This window comes from Balaenoptera physalus (assembly GCF_965194825.1).
Source record: "Balaenoptera physalus genome assembly, chromosome: 6".
NCBI classification, from domain to species: Eukaryota; Metazoa; Chordata; class Mammalia; order Artiodactyla; family Balaenopteridae; genus Balaenoptera; species Balaenoptera physalus.
Window position 1 is genome coordinate 80,654,949 of NC_138885.1, and position 14,744 is coordinate 80,669,692.

The 14,744-nt window shown below is 36.2% G+C and overlaps 1 long non-coding RNA gene across 1 annotated transcript in view; it reads right to left on the reverse strand.

Moving 5' to 3' along the window:
• LOC309663227 overlaps positions 1–14,115 on the reverse strand; it is a 161,788-nt gene extending 147,673 nt beyond the window's left edge. Inside the window, exon 1 of the long non-coding RNA XR_014265156.1 lies at positions 845–14,115. This is a non-coding gene — a long non-coding RNA (uncharacterized lncRNA). The remainder of the gene's footprint in view (positions 1–844) is intronic.
• Between the last annotated feature and the right edge of the window lie 629 nt (positions 14,116–14,744).

The window sequence follows — 14,744 nt, forward strand, 5'->3', positions numbered from 1 at the left end:
GAAGTCTTGAACCTTTCAAAGTCATCCATGAGGGTTGGAATCAACTTCCAAACTCCTCTTAAAGTTGACATTTGGACCTCTTCCCATGAATCACTAATGTTCTTCATGGCATCTAAAATGGAGAGTCCTCTCCAGAAGGTTTTCAATTTACTTTGCCCAGATTCATTGGAGGAATCTCTATCTACGGCAATGGTAACCTTACAAAATTTCAAGAATAAGACTTGAAAGTCAAAATTACTCCTTGATCCATGGGCTGCAGAATGGATGTTGTGTTAGCCAGCATGAAAACAATATTAATATCGTTATACATCTTCATCAGACCTCTTGGGTGACTAGGTGCATGGTCAATGAGCAGTAGTATTTTGAAAGGAATCCTTTTTCCTGAACAGTAGGTCTCAACAGTGGGCTTTAAATATTCAATAAACCATGTTGTCAACAGATGTGCTGTCATCTAGGCTTTACTGTTTCATTTATAGAGCAGGCAGAGTACATTTAGCATAATTCATAAACGCCATAAGATTTTGAAATTGGTAAATGAGCATTAGCTTCAACTTCAATTCACCCACTACATTAGCCCCTAACAAGAGAGTCAGCCTGTCCTTTCAAGCTTTGAAGCCAGGCATTGACTTCTCCTCTCTAGCTATGAAAGTCTTAGATGTCCTCTTCTTCCAAGAGACGGCTGTTTTGTCTACACTGAAAATTCGTTGTGTAGTGGAACCACCTTCATTAATTATCTTAGCTAGATCTTCTGGATAACTTGCTGCAGCTGCTACCAGCACTTGCTGCTTCACCTTGCACTTTCATGTTATGAAGTTGGCTTCTTTCCTTAAACCCATGAACCAACTTCTGCTAGCTTCAAACGTTTCTTCTGCAGCTTCCTCACTTCTCTCAGCCTTCACAGAATTGAAGAGTTAGGCTCTTGTTCTGGATTAGGCTTTGGCTTAAGGGAATGTTGTGGCTGGTTGGATCTATCCAGATCACCAAAACATTCTCCATATCAGCAATAGGCTGTTTCACTTTCTTATCATTTGTGTGTTCACTGGTGTAGCACTTTTCATTTCCTTCAAGAACTTTTCCTTTGCATTCACAACGTGGCTAACTGTTTGGCGCAAGAAGCCAAGCTTTCTGCCTGTCTCAGCTTTAGATATGCCTTCTTCACCAAGCTTCACTATTTCTAGCTTTTGATCTAGTGAGAGACATGCTACTCTTCTTTTCACTTGAACACTTAGAAGCCACTGTAGGGTTATTAACTGGCCTAATTTCAATATCGTTGTGTCTCAGGGAATGGGGAGGCCTGAGGAGGGAAAGAAACGAGGCAGAGAGCAGTCAGCAGAGCAGTACAACATTTATGGATTAAGTTTGCCATTTCATGTTGTTGTGGTTCATGGCGTCGCAAAACAATTACAATAGTAACATCAAAGATCCCTGGTCACAGAGCACCACAACAAACGTAAAAATAATGGAAACATTTGAAATATTGCTATAATTACCAAAATGTGACACAGCAAATGCTGTTGGAAAAATTGAGCTGATAGACTTGCTTGACACAGGGTTGCCACAGAATTTCAATTTGTAAAAGTAAGCAATATCTTCAAAGTGCAATAAAAAGAGGTATACCTGTATGTTGGAAAGAAGGATACTTAGGTCAAATGTAATGAAGTGGGAGAAAGTGAAAGGCAACTAAATTTCCATCTTCCTTAGTGGTAAGTAAGTAAGGCTTACAATGGGAAATCAAGAAGTGAAAAAGTAAACATGCTATTTACAGAAATATAAAATTTATTCATCAGTATACAATAAGACAAATCCAGCATTAATAAGGCTCTTATTTACCACTCTTGTGCTAGGACACCCAGTCCTAAGTACTTTTCTGAATTTATTTCTGCAAAAGTAGAACAAAGGCCAATTATCCAGACACTTCTGAATAGCTCAGGCCATCAGACCCTTAGATAGATCAATTCTGGGTCATATTTTATGGGCCCTAAAACAGAAATGAGCACAGCATGCTTAAAAAGCAGAAAGAGGCTCATGTGGTTTGCAGAATAGTGTGCTATGAAAGAAATTGCATAATACAAGGTTCAGAGGGTATCTGGGTGTGTGATGACGATGAAACTTTCAAATGACAGCTGAATTCTACCTCATGACATCTGTTATGTGAGAGAAAAATCAGAACGTGTGTATTATTTCAGATTTTCGTTAATTACAGACAAATTAACCCTAATGAATACAAGAATCATGGGTTGAAACTGTAGGAAGCACCATACATTTCTTCTTCTGTCAGTATCCCTAAATTAATGCATAATATAGGAACTTTTGTTCCTTCAGCAGTATTGGCAAGAAAGAACCTTCCTATCCTTCGCTCCTCCTCACTCTTACATACCCACATTGACTGCTGAATCTGAGCATGGGATTGCTGCATTCAGAGCTCAAATTTAGCTTTCTCTTTCTGCTTCTGTGCTCCATGAAGTAAGTGAACCTGGGTCATGGGCCACGCTAGTCTGGAGGTCTGCCTGACTTTGTCCTGGCTCTTAGGGTTCTTTGTACTTATTTAAGTACAAAGTACTCATTTAGTACAAAGAAGGCCTTCATGCCTCATGTAGCTACCTAAGAAGTTACTACAAGAGATGTAGAATAACCCTGCAACACCTAAATAATATAAACTGCTGGATTAAGAATCTCTATAGCAAAAATCCACAACAAAACAGAATAAAACAAAAACATTTAAAAGCAAAATGTCTTCTTGCTATAGTCTTTGCCATGTATGCTTACTTCATAATCAAAGGGCTAATTTGAATTTCCATAAAAAACAAAATTTTCTACATCTCTAAAATTTTATTAGGTACCTATGAAACAACTTGCATAATATGAACTTCCTATAAATTTTGTGTTATATAATCCTGGGAGAGTATTCAACTTTATTTAGTTTTTGTTTGATTGTTTTCTTGTATTGTCCCCAGTCACTCATTGACGTCTTTTAAAACATCACAACTTGGTTACCATAACCGTGGTAATACATTGTAGGATGCACTGGGTCCATACATAGAGAAAAGTATTTGTAGTGTAAGCAGCAGAAGCCCTAGGAATCCTGACCTTGAGCCAGCAGGAGGTGACCTAAGGGCAAAATGTGTTAGAGACCAGATGCTAACTGTGAAGTTAGTGACATCCAAGATGGATTTGTGTTGTAAGTTAGAATTCCAGGAATTATTAGGAAATTGTATTCTGTTAAAAAAAAAAAAAAAGAGCCTGTGTGAACTTCAAGCCATTGTGATTTTGTCATTAAAATGCTTGTAAACTCATAGGTTGTTGAGGCCCAGAAGAAAACATCTACAGTGACATAATGGCCATTGATTTACTGCAATAGTAAATGGATTTACTTCTCAAAATACACTCCTAAGTAGTTTGATATTCTGAAAATGCTTTTCCATAATGCCTGAACATTATACAAAATTGTGAAAGTTGAGTGAGTTCTGCAAAATGTGACTAGAACAAAAGTTACATTAATTAGTTTGTATTCATGATATTCCCTACTCAAAGAGAATATTGCTATTACCAGACTAATATTTCTCATTCTCCCCCTGAAAGTTTTAAGGGTTCTAGCTTATTAAAGGCTGACTAAGTTAACTTTCATAATACAAGATTGGAGAGAAAAGGAAATGGAGAAAAAGAAAAAAAAATGTTTGTTGGGGGTGGAGGAAGAGTGATGACTATATCTGATAAATAGGATAGGGATTTGAAGGGGGATGTTATAAATATTGCTGAGAATTATACACTTTGATTCTCTTCAGAATTCTGTGAAAAATGTAAGTCAATGGTTTTCAACTGTTTGGAAAATAGTTTAGTTGCTGAACTGTATTTGTTTGACTTCTAAATGGTTCAGACACACTCACAGATCTAAGTAATACTATCTCTGTAAATAAGTAAATAAAGTAAATAAATTTATTTACACCTATAAATAAATTTATTTACACCTATAAGTGGATAGCTAATCTTACTTCACTTTAGCAAAATATTCATAAGCATTGCTATAATATATTCAGGATGAAAACTGAGAAACAGCTGAAAATGTGTACTTCCTCAGCAATGATTTTTCTAATATTATTCCACTTATCTCAAGACAATTATTTGAGTTATCCAATACTTAACTATGTAACTCTACAAATTTTTCTTATGTAAGAATCCTTGGAACATTATGCAGTGTTTTTATGTTTTAAGCTCTTTTGATGCTGAAATTAGATTTGCTTTTCAGGAGTCATCTGGCCACTTTTGACAATGGTAATTTCTAAGCTGTCTTATACATTCTATAAACTGATAAACTACTACAGAAAATTCTCATATACAAAATTTTAAGTCCAGCTGTTTTCTATTTTCATGTTTCATGTACAAACTTGCTTACAAGTCACCAAAAGAGAATTATGTGACTCATAAGGAAATGTTTTCTCATATTCTGAAGATTGTTAGAAAGGAATCACTATTTTCTTGGTGAAGGAAGACAAATTCATAAAGTAATATAGCTCATGTGAACTTTTGGTGGAGCACACTTTTCTAGAAACAAGACTTTAAAACATATTTAACTTCACTAACCTTCAGAGCCAACTTCTGTGTTAATTCACTGCTTGTCTCTCGCTGCACCATTTCCAAGAACTTTTAGACTCCTATAACTCCACAGCTTATGTGTGAATGTAAGTTACTATTGCAGTACCTTCAAGAAAGACCTGGCCATCTAGTTGCAAGGAGGGTGGTTAGCTGACAGCCTCCAGCTGTTAGCACCTGGAGGATCTGCCTCACTTTTGAACCAAGGTCAAGTACTTCCAGAGTAGCCCCCACCAATGACTGAGCAGAGTGAAGACAGCAGGGCCTGGCGATTTCTGCACAGTGAGAGACTTACCTGACTTGGAATCTGTGCTCCAAAGCTCTCCTTTGGGTGACTAAGAGTCTGTCATAAATGCGTGATAATCTGAGACTCTCTGCCCAATCTTGCTTTCTCTGATCCCAGGGGTTACCTCTCAATAAATCTCTTACACTTCTAACTTAATTTCGGCATCTGACCAGAGATTATGAAAGACTCCATACATCCAACATCAAAAATACATGCCTGGACCTTATTTACACAGTTGATGATGTGAGAGGAAAGAACTCTGGACTCGTAACTAGAGGATACGTGTTTAAGTCTTGTTTCCTACAGTTTCTAACATTCTGCCTTGGTAAAATCATTTAACCTCTCTGACGGTTAGTGTCCTCAGCAGTAAAATAAGTATTTAAATATCTCCATGCCCAGATGATAGCTTGAGGCTAAAATGAAAGCGTGTATGGTGATAGGATTTTGAGAAATGCTCTAATGCATGGGTTTATTAAACAAAGTAAATGATCATCCAGCGGTAACTTTGCATTTTTAAATCTCACTCTCACCTCATCCTGTTAATATTATTGTCCTTAAGGTGTTAGAGAAATAGACCAGTTCATATGAATGAATAAGATTTATATGAACCTTTAACTGAAAGAAAACATCAACACTCATCATTCTGTAGAAAATATTATCTTATTTCTCCAGTCTTTTAAGTCATAATGTATATATTTTCAGGTCACCATTTGTGCAAAAATGTCAAAGCAGAGTGACTAAGTGCTGAGAACTCAAACATGAAAAACACAGGATTTCTGCACCTAACATTTCTCCAAGTCTAGTGAGGAAGTCTGCAATGTCAACAGTCACAGACAAACTGTGAGAAAGTGAAGTAAGTACATAAGTTACCATGATAGCACAGGGAAGGGATCTTTCGGGGATCAGGGCTGATTATATAAAGGAGGTGATATTTAATCTTAATGTGAAACTGTAACTAAGCATTCACCAGCCCAAAAAAAGCAGACTGTGGAAAAAGCAGGTAGATGAACTGGCATTTACAAAGGTCTGAGGGTACAATAGAGCAAGTTTCTTTTAAGTAACTTAATTTGTTTTATTTGTAATGTTGGTATATATGGTGGTTGTGTAGGACAGAAGGACATGAGTACCCGGAAGAGATGGGAGTAAAAAAACGCAATTAGGTCATGAGGTCTCTTGTGTATTACACTAAGAGCTTTAAGTTTGATGGAGTGGGAAGCAGAGGGCAGTATTTTTAGAAAGAAGAGACAAAATTAGCTCCCTTATATTGAAGAAATTGTACTCTGACAGTAGCGTACAGATGGGAAATAAGTAGGGGATGAAGAGGTCAGGACTCTAATAATGAAATCATGGTAGTGGTGACAGTTCCATGCAAAAAAAAAAAAAAAAAAAAAGACAAATATAAATGACAGCAATGACATGTATTGGTTACTAACTGGATGTGAGGTAGAGGGAGTGGCATAGGGCAGAAGAGGAAAATCCTGGAGTGGCTTTCTGATTTCTGACTTAGGTGATTAGATTGTGACAATGAAGAGGAGGGGAGATCGTTTTTATTTATGTTTTTATTTTTAGAAGGAGTATAGATTATTTTTAGAAGGTTTTTATTTTTAGAAGGAATATGGATTAGAGCTCAGTTCTGGATGTAATAAATCTGAGTTGTCCTCAAGATATTTTGAGGTGTGCACGGGTAGTGGGATTTATTTCTCTTATTCCGGAGCTTTTCTGGGCTTCAGCCTAGGTTGGAGCCTATAAGAAACTTGGGAATCAACTATACGGAAAAGCTAACTAAAGCCATAGGAGTCTACCAATTTGTCTAGGGGGAAAGAATGGGGATAAAAAGAGAATTTGGGTGTCACCATAAAAAATAGAGTTAAATAGAAGAGATCTATTTGTAACACAAATAGAGAAATGGTTCACTTTTTTTTTCACAAAACTGATTGAGGGTATATTTCAGCCCTCCTTATCCAATGAAAAATTCAATTATATGAGTTGAAGGAAGGTCTTTATGAAATAATACATTTCCTTGAACTCCCTATTTTCTTCCACCATGAATTTTGACGTAAAAATAAATTTAAGTAATTCTATTTCCCCCAGTTTCACGTGTAGAGGTCAACTTTGGCGATGACAGCCTGAGCCAGGGCTGGGGGGACACTCCTGGCTGCTGGCAACCGTGGCCCTCAGTCTTCAGGGTTGGAACCTTGTTTATCTCCAGCTTTGTCCCTAACACTTGCTCCTGGTGAACCAATCTGGAACCCGAGGGAAGCAGCAGTGCCTGTGTCACCAGCCCTAGCAGACAGATGCCTCCCCTTGCTCTTTGCTTTGGAATGAAAACAAAAACAGGAAATGCAATATCATTCTTCTCTTTACAGAGCAAGCTTCTATCTGGAATAAAGTAAATCCTCTTGGAAATAAAATAATTAAAGCACAATTATCTGTACCTACAAGACTTTCTTTGGTTCTTACAGATTACTTGTCTTCATATTAGATGAGCACATGGTACCTTAACTGCCTTTACTTTGAGCTTTGTTATAGCAAACATCAGAGACTTACTTGTATTATGTCTTACAACGGATTGAGAAGATCACTAACACATTCTCCTAACTTTCAGTTACTAGCATTTATCATTAGCATGCATTTAAAGTCATAGTTTAAGTTGATTCAAAGTGAAGGTGCTATTACAATGATGTCTTTCAATACATGCTAGATGTCTATTTCCCTTTAACTAATAGTAAGAAGCCCTGGGTTTCTCTGAATACAACTATCTGTCTAAAACACAAAACTATATATTTTATGTCTTTTGTTTCTGCTAAATTGCCATCGTTATTTTCAAATATATTTGCATGTCACTTACCTTCTTCGTGCTTAATTTATAGGCAAGTTTAGAACTTATGCTCTGGGTTGCTGGCAAGTTCTTCTACTTACAGTCTTAAGGTCTTCCATTGCTGGAAAGAAATTAGGTAGACATAAGATAAAATGATTCTATCTAGATGCAGAGAAATGTAATCCCTTTCACAGACTTCTCAAGAACAGTGAAAGATGAGCAGATCTAAAGATCTAAAAAGACAGCAATATAAAAAGAAGTATTGACTTAGTGTTGGCTATGTGACATTTCTGCAAATGTTTCCATGTGTTTGGAAAATATTTTTTAATAAACATTCTGGAATAACGTGAAGAAAAATAAAGATGCTTTTGGGAGTGGGAGGGATGCTTTGGACATCATCACATTCCAAATTCTCATTATCTCTTCAAGTATGACCTACATCATTTATGGATAAAATAATATAAAGAAGAAAAAAATATCTGTGAGACCACTGAAGTCTGCCTTTCTGTAGGAGGTGTAATGACCTTGCTTCTACATGTTATTCATAGTGAATAAACAGGTATATATATATCGGATAGCTTATTTTTACTATTTTTTCTTGGTATCAACTTAAAACACACATCACCAAAAAAATGTCAAATTAACTATTTAAAAAGTTTGAGCGATTTATTTTTCAGTAGGATTCCCTGATATATGACTCATGAGAAAAGAACTTATCACATAAAAATATTCAGGTAGCAGACATAAATGCGAGAGTTTTGTTCAAGTATCAAGTCATTTGCAAAACACTGTGTAATCTAAAGTTGGATATTTAAGGAAAGCTCATCAGGTGAAATATTATTTAAGGAACCTTTGTGGCAAATGTCCTATAATTAAACATTTTTAAGAGACCATCTGCACATTTAATAGCCTGTTAATCTTGATAAGATATATTTTAAACTATAAAGGTCAAATCATGTTTGGCCATTGAAAAATGAGTTAAAATATAAATAAATATAAAAATAAAGCAAAGTAAGTAAGGTATTTAAATGATCATTTCTTATTTCTAAATTTCTGAGCAGTTAGGTAAACGCAACTCTTTTACTCCATCTCTCATTCTCCCCAAAATGAGTGCTGGAAGAAATAGAATCAACTAGAATGATGGCCAGACTGTATGGAATCAATTATACCTGGCAATAAAACTAAAAGGATAGTGTTTCTTTTGTGCAATATTTTCCACATTGGTTCCAGCAATTTGTGCATCATTAGTAACATCTGTGACAGAAAAAAATCAGTTAAAGCTAAAGCTAGTTCAAAAACAAACAAACAAACAAACAAAAAAATCAGTCAAAGCGAGGAAGGGACCAAAAGAGAGAGAGAGAGAGAGACACACACACAGAGAGAGACAGAGAGACATACAGAGAGAGAGAGAGAGAGTGAGGGAAAGCTTTGGCCCATCCGTTTTCTGACTTCACCTCCAGTTTGCCCTAAGTTCTTTCCAGTAACATGAAATCACAAAGGACGCTGGGGAAGGCTAGATATATGAAATGTGTCTACTGTATATATGTACAGGAGTTTACTAAATACAATCATATTTTCACTCCCTTTAGTAATGTGGGGAGGGCAAGCAATTCTTTGGATAATTTGCTTGCTTAGGGGAGGCTAATTGTACATGGACCACTTACCTCTTTACTCCTATTTGGCATGCTTTGTATAATAGCTACTCCTGCTGACAAACAGCATCATGATCAGCAGATGTAAATTACGTGTTACTGCAACATTTCCATCAAGATAGTATGTTCAAAGTTCGTCTTACTTACATAGGTAAATAGTTCTGCATGGGAAGTAAGTGTAATGACTAGTCCTACAAGTAAACATTTTTTTCTTTTCTTTGGGGTCAATTTCAATCCTAGTTTTTCACCCACACAGTGAGCCTGGGTTTTGGGATAGTCATGTTGTGGATAAAGTTTCAGTGGGAGTCCCACCTGACCAACAAGAGTATTTTGGCCCATGTGAAATGCCTGTATGTTTTCTTTAAAAACATTATTTCAACTGTAACCTTTCACAGTACCAGCACTAATGCTTCAAGGAAGCATATCTTTCTCTAAGGATTTCACTGAAAGAAGAACATAAAGCACGTTCAATGCAATTTATTTATCATGATTTCACTTCCTACTCTGTGCCAGGCACAGTGTTTAATGCAGAGGTTAACAAAATAAAATATAAAATGTTAATAAAGAACCCAAAATACAAAATAAATTTTAAACTGAAGCCAAATAAGAAATACATGAGGGTGTGCTCGTCTCCATGTTTAGCAGCAGGCATGCCATCATGTAAAACCTGTTGCTAAAATTCATATCTTAATTTTGAGGTGAACAGTTCTTTGTTCTTGAATATTTCAAACAGTTCAGAGTGAGCTAATATAATTTATTAAACGCTAAAGATTGAGTATCTCTAGCAGTCAAAATCATTTCAAAGCTTAACTTGGGATAAACCCACTATTTATGGATTCTACATCATGTGCCTTGTCTGTTTCCTGGCAATGGGAACTAGAAAGACTCTTCTCATTTGAAGACTTAATAATATGGGGTAGTATCTGCAGCAGTCAGATTGAAATGACCAATTAGGGCTGGCACTTGCACTAGCCCTTTGAATATTATTAGAAGATATTCTCCTGTCTTTTCACTGTGGAAACACAGCAATATTCACCAGACACGTAGATACAGACATGACATTGCTCAGTGACTTCTCATCTCTGTGACACTCTCAGTTTACGTACCGCTTACCTACCAGACAGGTTGGAGAGAAGTGAAATAAAACCTTTTAGCTGTTGGAATATGTAAATTTATATTATTTAATAAAGTTTGTCACTTTGTCTCTAAGTAAGAATGATAGTTGTAGACTGGTATAACGCTAGGACAGAAAAAAAAAAGCAGTCATTTAAGAATTCTATTTTTGCAGGATTATTTTCTAACTGCCTAGAAGAACCTTCTTGAATTATTTGATAAAAACTGAAAAACTAATAAATATCTTAATTTCTTAAATGTCAGGGAAAGAATGTTAAGAGAAGATGCAGGTAATAAGTCTAAAGGAAACATTATCTTGAAACTCTCAGGACTGTTATGGCTGAACTTGAATAATTTGGAATAAAATATGTATGAACAGACCAAGAATATTAAAGTTTAAGAAATCTGTTGACACTGGCTAGGTGAAAGATATCTTGAGGCTTTCCACTTACAGGAACTATCTTACCTCCCACTATATAAACAATATTTTTCTCTTATCTGCATTCTGCAGTTAAGTGCATTCCTCTGGCATTTTAACTATGCAAGCATGATAACCTACTAGATAGTAGGAAAAACCACAGATATATGTAATTGGCCTAGCTAAAACACATTTGAAATTCATTCTCATTTTCTATTGGATAGCCCTAAAATATTGACTATTGTTTTCTTCTATTAAAATTAAGCAATAGTTTCCCCATTTCCCTACTTCAGACAGGCTAAAAATTATTGGTTCACTTTCAAGAAATGGAAAGGAAATTCTATGTTCTCCTAGTTTAACATCTGAAGTAACTAACATAATAACATAATAAATCTTATCTAAGATTTTTATTTTCGTTAGAATTGTTTCATTTTTTAATATCTATGTATTAGTCTATCTTAAACAAAATTTTCCTTCAGTTTTATCCAAACAGTGATGCTTTAAAGTATACATTTTGAGTGTATATTTATTTTTTAATAGGCCAGTGTGATTTCAGAGTAAAAGTTTCCAAGGCTTATTATATTTAGAACCTGAACTTAACTTTTTAAATTTTATTGTAATACGTAACTGTTATTCTGAGTTTCTTAATGATAAGAACGACAAAACCTTCTGAATATTAGCACCAGATTTTGGAGTACTGACACCAGAGATCAGTTGCATAACACACACAGAGGACAGACTTTCTATTTCTTTATTCTAGAGAATATAGGCTTTCCTTAGGCACAGGTATGATGGGAATTTTGCCCTAGATTTCCCCAAATAGGTGTGCCAAGACAGATGATAGAGGGAAAATGCTTGGGTGTATGTATTTGGTATTGGGTGATAAAGATTTGGTGAAAGGACTGGAGAAAATTGTGAGCTGTCCTAGAGCCTCAGGCAATAATGATATACCTATTTTTTTTTTTTTTCCTAGTGTTAATGATCAAGGAAAATGAAGACTTAGCTTCTAGAAGCTGTCCCTTGGCCCAGGCAACAGGACACATATACAAAATCACTGACTTATCTAGTGGCTGCACTAGTACCAGCGTGGATAGGTCAGACCAACTCACTCAATCTCTCACTCTGTGCTTAGGCACAATTTGGTCTCTTCCTTTTTATTCTTCCAACCACTGTTTATTAAACAGATAGCACGTGTACTATGTGAGCTACTGGAAATGTCAAGATGAAAAAGCAAATATTCTTTTTTTTTTTTTAATTTAGTTTTGGCTGTGTTGGGTCTTCGTCTCTGTGCGAGGGCTTTCTGCAGTTGCGGCGAGCGGGGGACACTCTTCATCACGGTGCGCGGGCCTCTCACCATCGCGCCTCTCTTGCTGCGGAGCACAGGCTCCAGACGCGCAGGCTCAATAATTGTGGCTCACGGACCTAGTTGCTCCGCGGCATGTGGGATCTTCCCAGACCAGGGCTCGAACCCATGTCCCCTGCACTGGCAGGCAGACTCTCAACCACTGCACCACCAGGGAAGCCCAAAGCAAATATTCTTAACTCGATTGGCTTACCTTCAGGGGAGGATAGTTTGTAAATAAACAAGTAGAGCCCATGTGGGAAGCTAGCATCTCACCCATGGCTACTTTGAGGCTGGACCCAACGCATTGTCATGTATCAACTCTTTCACTACCACCACCACAGCTATTGCAATTTTGGGAGTACTTCTGTATGTAATGCATTATCTTTTTCTACATCTGGAATCACTTCTTTAAAATCAGAGAGTTCTATTTTATTTTCTAGACTCATTATCTCTCTATTTTTCTTTGACTACTGACCCCACTTACTCCCTTCCTCCTCCTTTATGGCATCAGGCAATTTGGTACTGGCCCTCAACTTGCATACCCCAGACAACAAAATTAAAAGGTAACCTGGCTTCTATCTTCCTTGAGAAACATTTCTTCTGTTTAAGAGCATCTCAGGCCATAACTCCAGAAACCTATAAGTCAGCACTCTCTCTTTTAGGAGCAGGGGCTGAATCCTTTTAAGAAAATCACATTTCTTTATGCTAGTAACACAAAACAGCAAGATACTTGCCTTTATAGAAGTTTGTGTAAAATGAAATAGAAACAGTGCTTAATCACTCCTGAAACAATCAGGAAAGACTTCACAGAGGAGGTAGAGACTGAATTGAGATTTAAAGGATGAGCAATGGTTCGCTGAGCAGAAAGGAAGTGGGAGTAGCCTCCAGGCATAGAGTTCAATTCCTCTACTTCCTTTCCTCTCACAGATGCCAGAAAACCCTCTAGCCCGCATCCCTGTCCTTTGTTCCTTCCTCTGTGTCACTTTCCACCGCCACACTGTCCTGCTTCTCCTCTTAGCCCTTAGCTAGGGGAACGTGTTGTCCTCTCCCAGGGAGGCAACTTGTAGATTTTTTTTTTTCTGGCTCCAAAGGAAAAACAGGGAACAAAACTCAACATCTCTTCAACTTACCAAGGTGTTTTGGTGTCTGTGGCAGGAGTGGGTGGAACATCATATTGGGAGGGCTAGCAGAATAGTACAAACTGACAAAACAGGAGAACATAACAGGGCCTGGGACATTTTAAAGGATTCAAGAGACAAAGGCACAGATGACTTATGAAGTTTAATGAAATAGTACTTGTCTTTCCCATGTATCAGTGACTCACGAATAGAGAAGATTTAACCACGTAGCAGGGAAAGTTGCCAAGAAATCTAAATAACAACCAAAAAAAGATACATTAAAAATAATAGTAATTCAACCTTTATGTAAACTCCCTTAATTTTTTCCTAGTTACTATGTTGGATATAATGCACACACAAAGCAATAAATGTCATAGCAATATTTTTATAAGATTCTTTTTAAATTTCAGAAGTGAATTTTTAAATTTCTCATCATTACCTTTAGTGATACCACTGAACACCAAATTGATGAATATATGGGTGTGTGTCCTTATCTTAATTTTACTCTCCAATATTTGGAAATCTGGATTTCTAGAAAAGAAACATCAGAGAACAATTATTCACCTCATCAAGAAATCACTAAAGAATTCCATTAACTCATAAGTTCCTCTAGGAATTTACAAAATATGTATGGATTTGAAAATTTTTAAGGAACATAATTGTAAAAAGAAAGAAGAGGGAGAGAGAGAAAGAAAGAAAGAAAAAGAAAGAAAGAAGGAAGGAAAGAAAGAAAGAAAGAAAGAAAGAAAGAAAGAAAGAAAGAAAGAAAGAAAGAAAGAAAGAAAGAAAGAAAACATACAGTTTTACAGGCAATATTTTAATTATCAGTCTTATGTAGTGTGCATAAAATGTCAATTCCTCAAACAACTTTTTTTTAACCCATGAGTTGGAATTAGTTTTTCTTCTTCCTTGCCTCCACTGAACTTTGTTTTATCTCTTACTATGTTCCTAATATCTTTGTTGTTTGTCATATACAAGTCTGCTTCCCCAGCCAGATTTTTAAGGGCTAATCCATGCCATATTTATTTTCTCTTTCTCATAATCAGTAGCAAAGTGTATGAAACATACTAAAGGTACAGTTAACACTTGCTGACATGAACATAGGAGTAATCAAGATACATATTGGAATTTAGACATAGAAACTGAAGGAGACAAGATAGAAAAAAAAAGAACATGTTATAACTGAGACTGTTTTAACAGTTATTTTAGGAATGATTTAAACTAGATCTTTGTTCTCTGGAGTTGATTTCTAAGCCAACAAGCATATATTTCAAATGTTTCTATTTTGCTTTAGTAAGAAGAAAATCACAGGGATAACTATCAATATGCCATATTATCCAGAATCATATTTTTAATGTCATCTAAACGGGGTAAGGGAATGTGTTTTTTGAATAAGTAATTCAATCC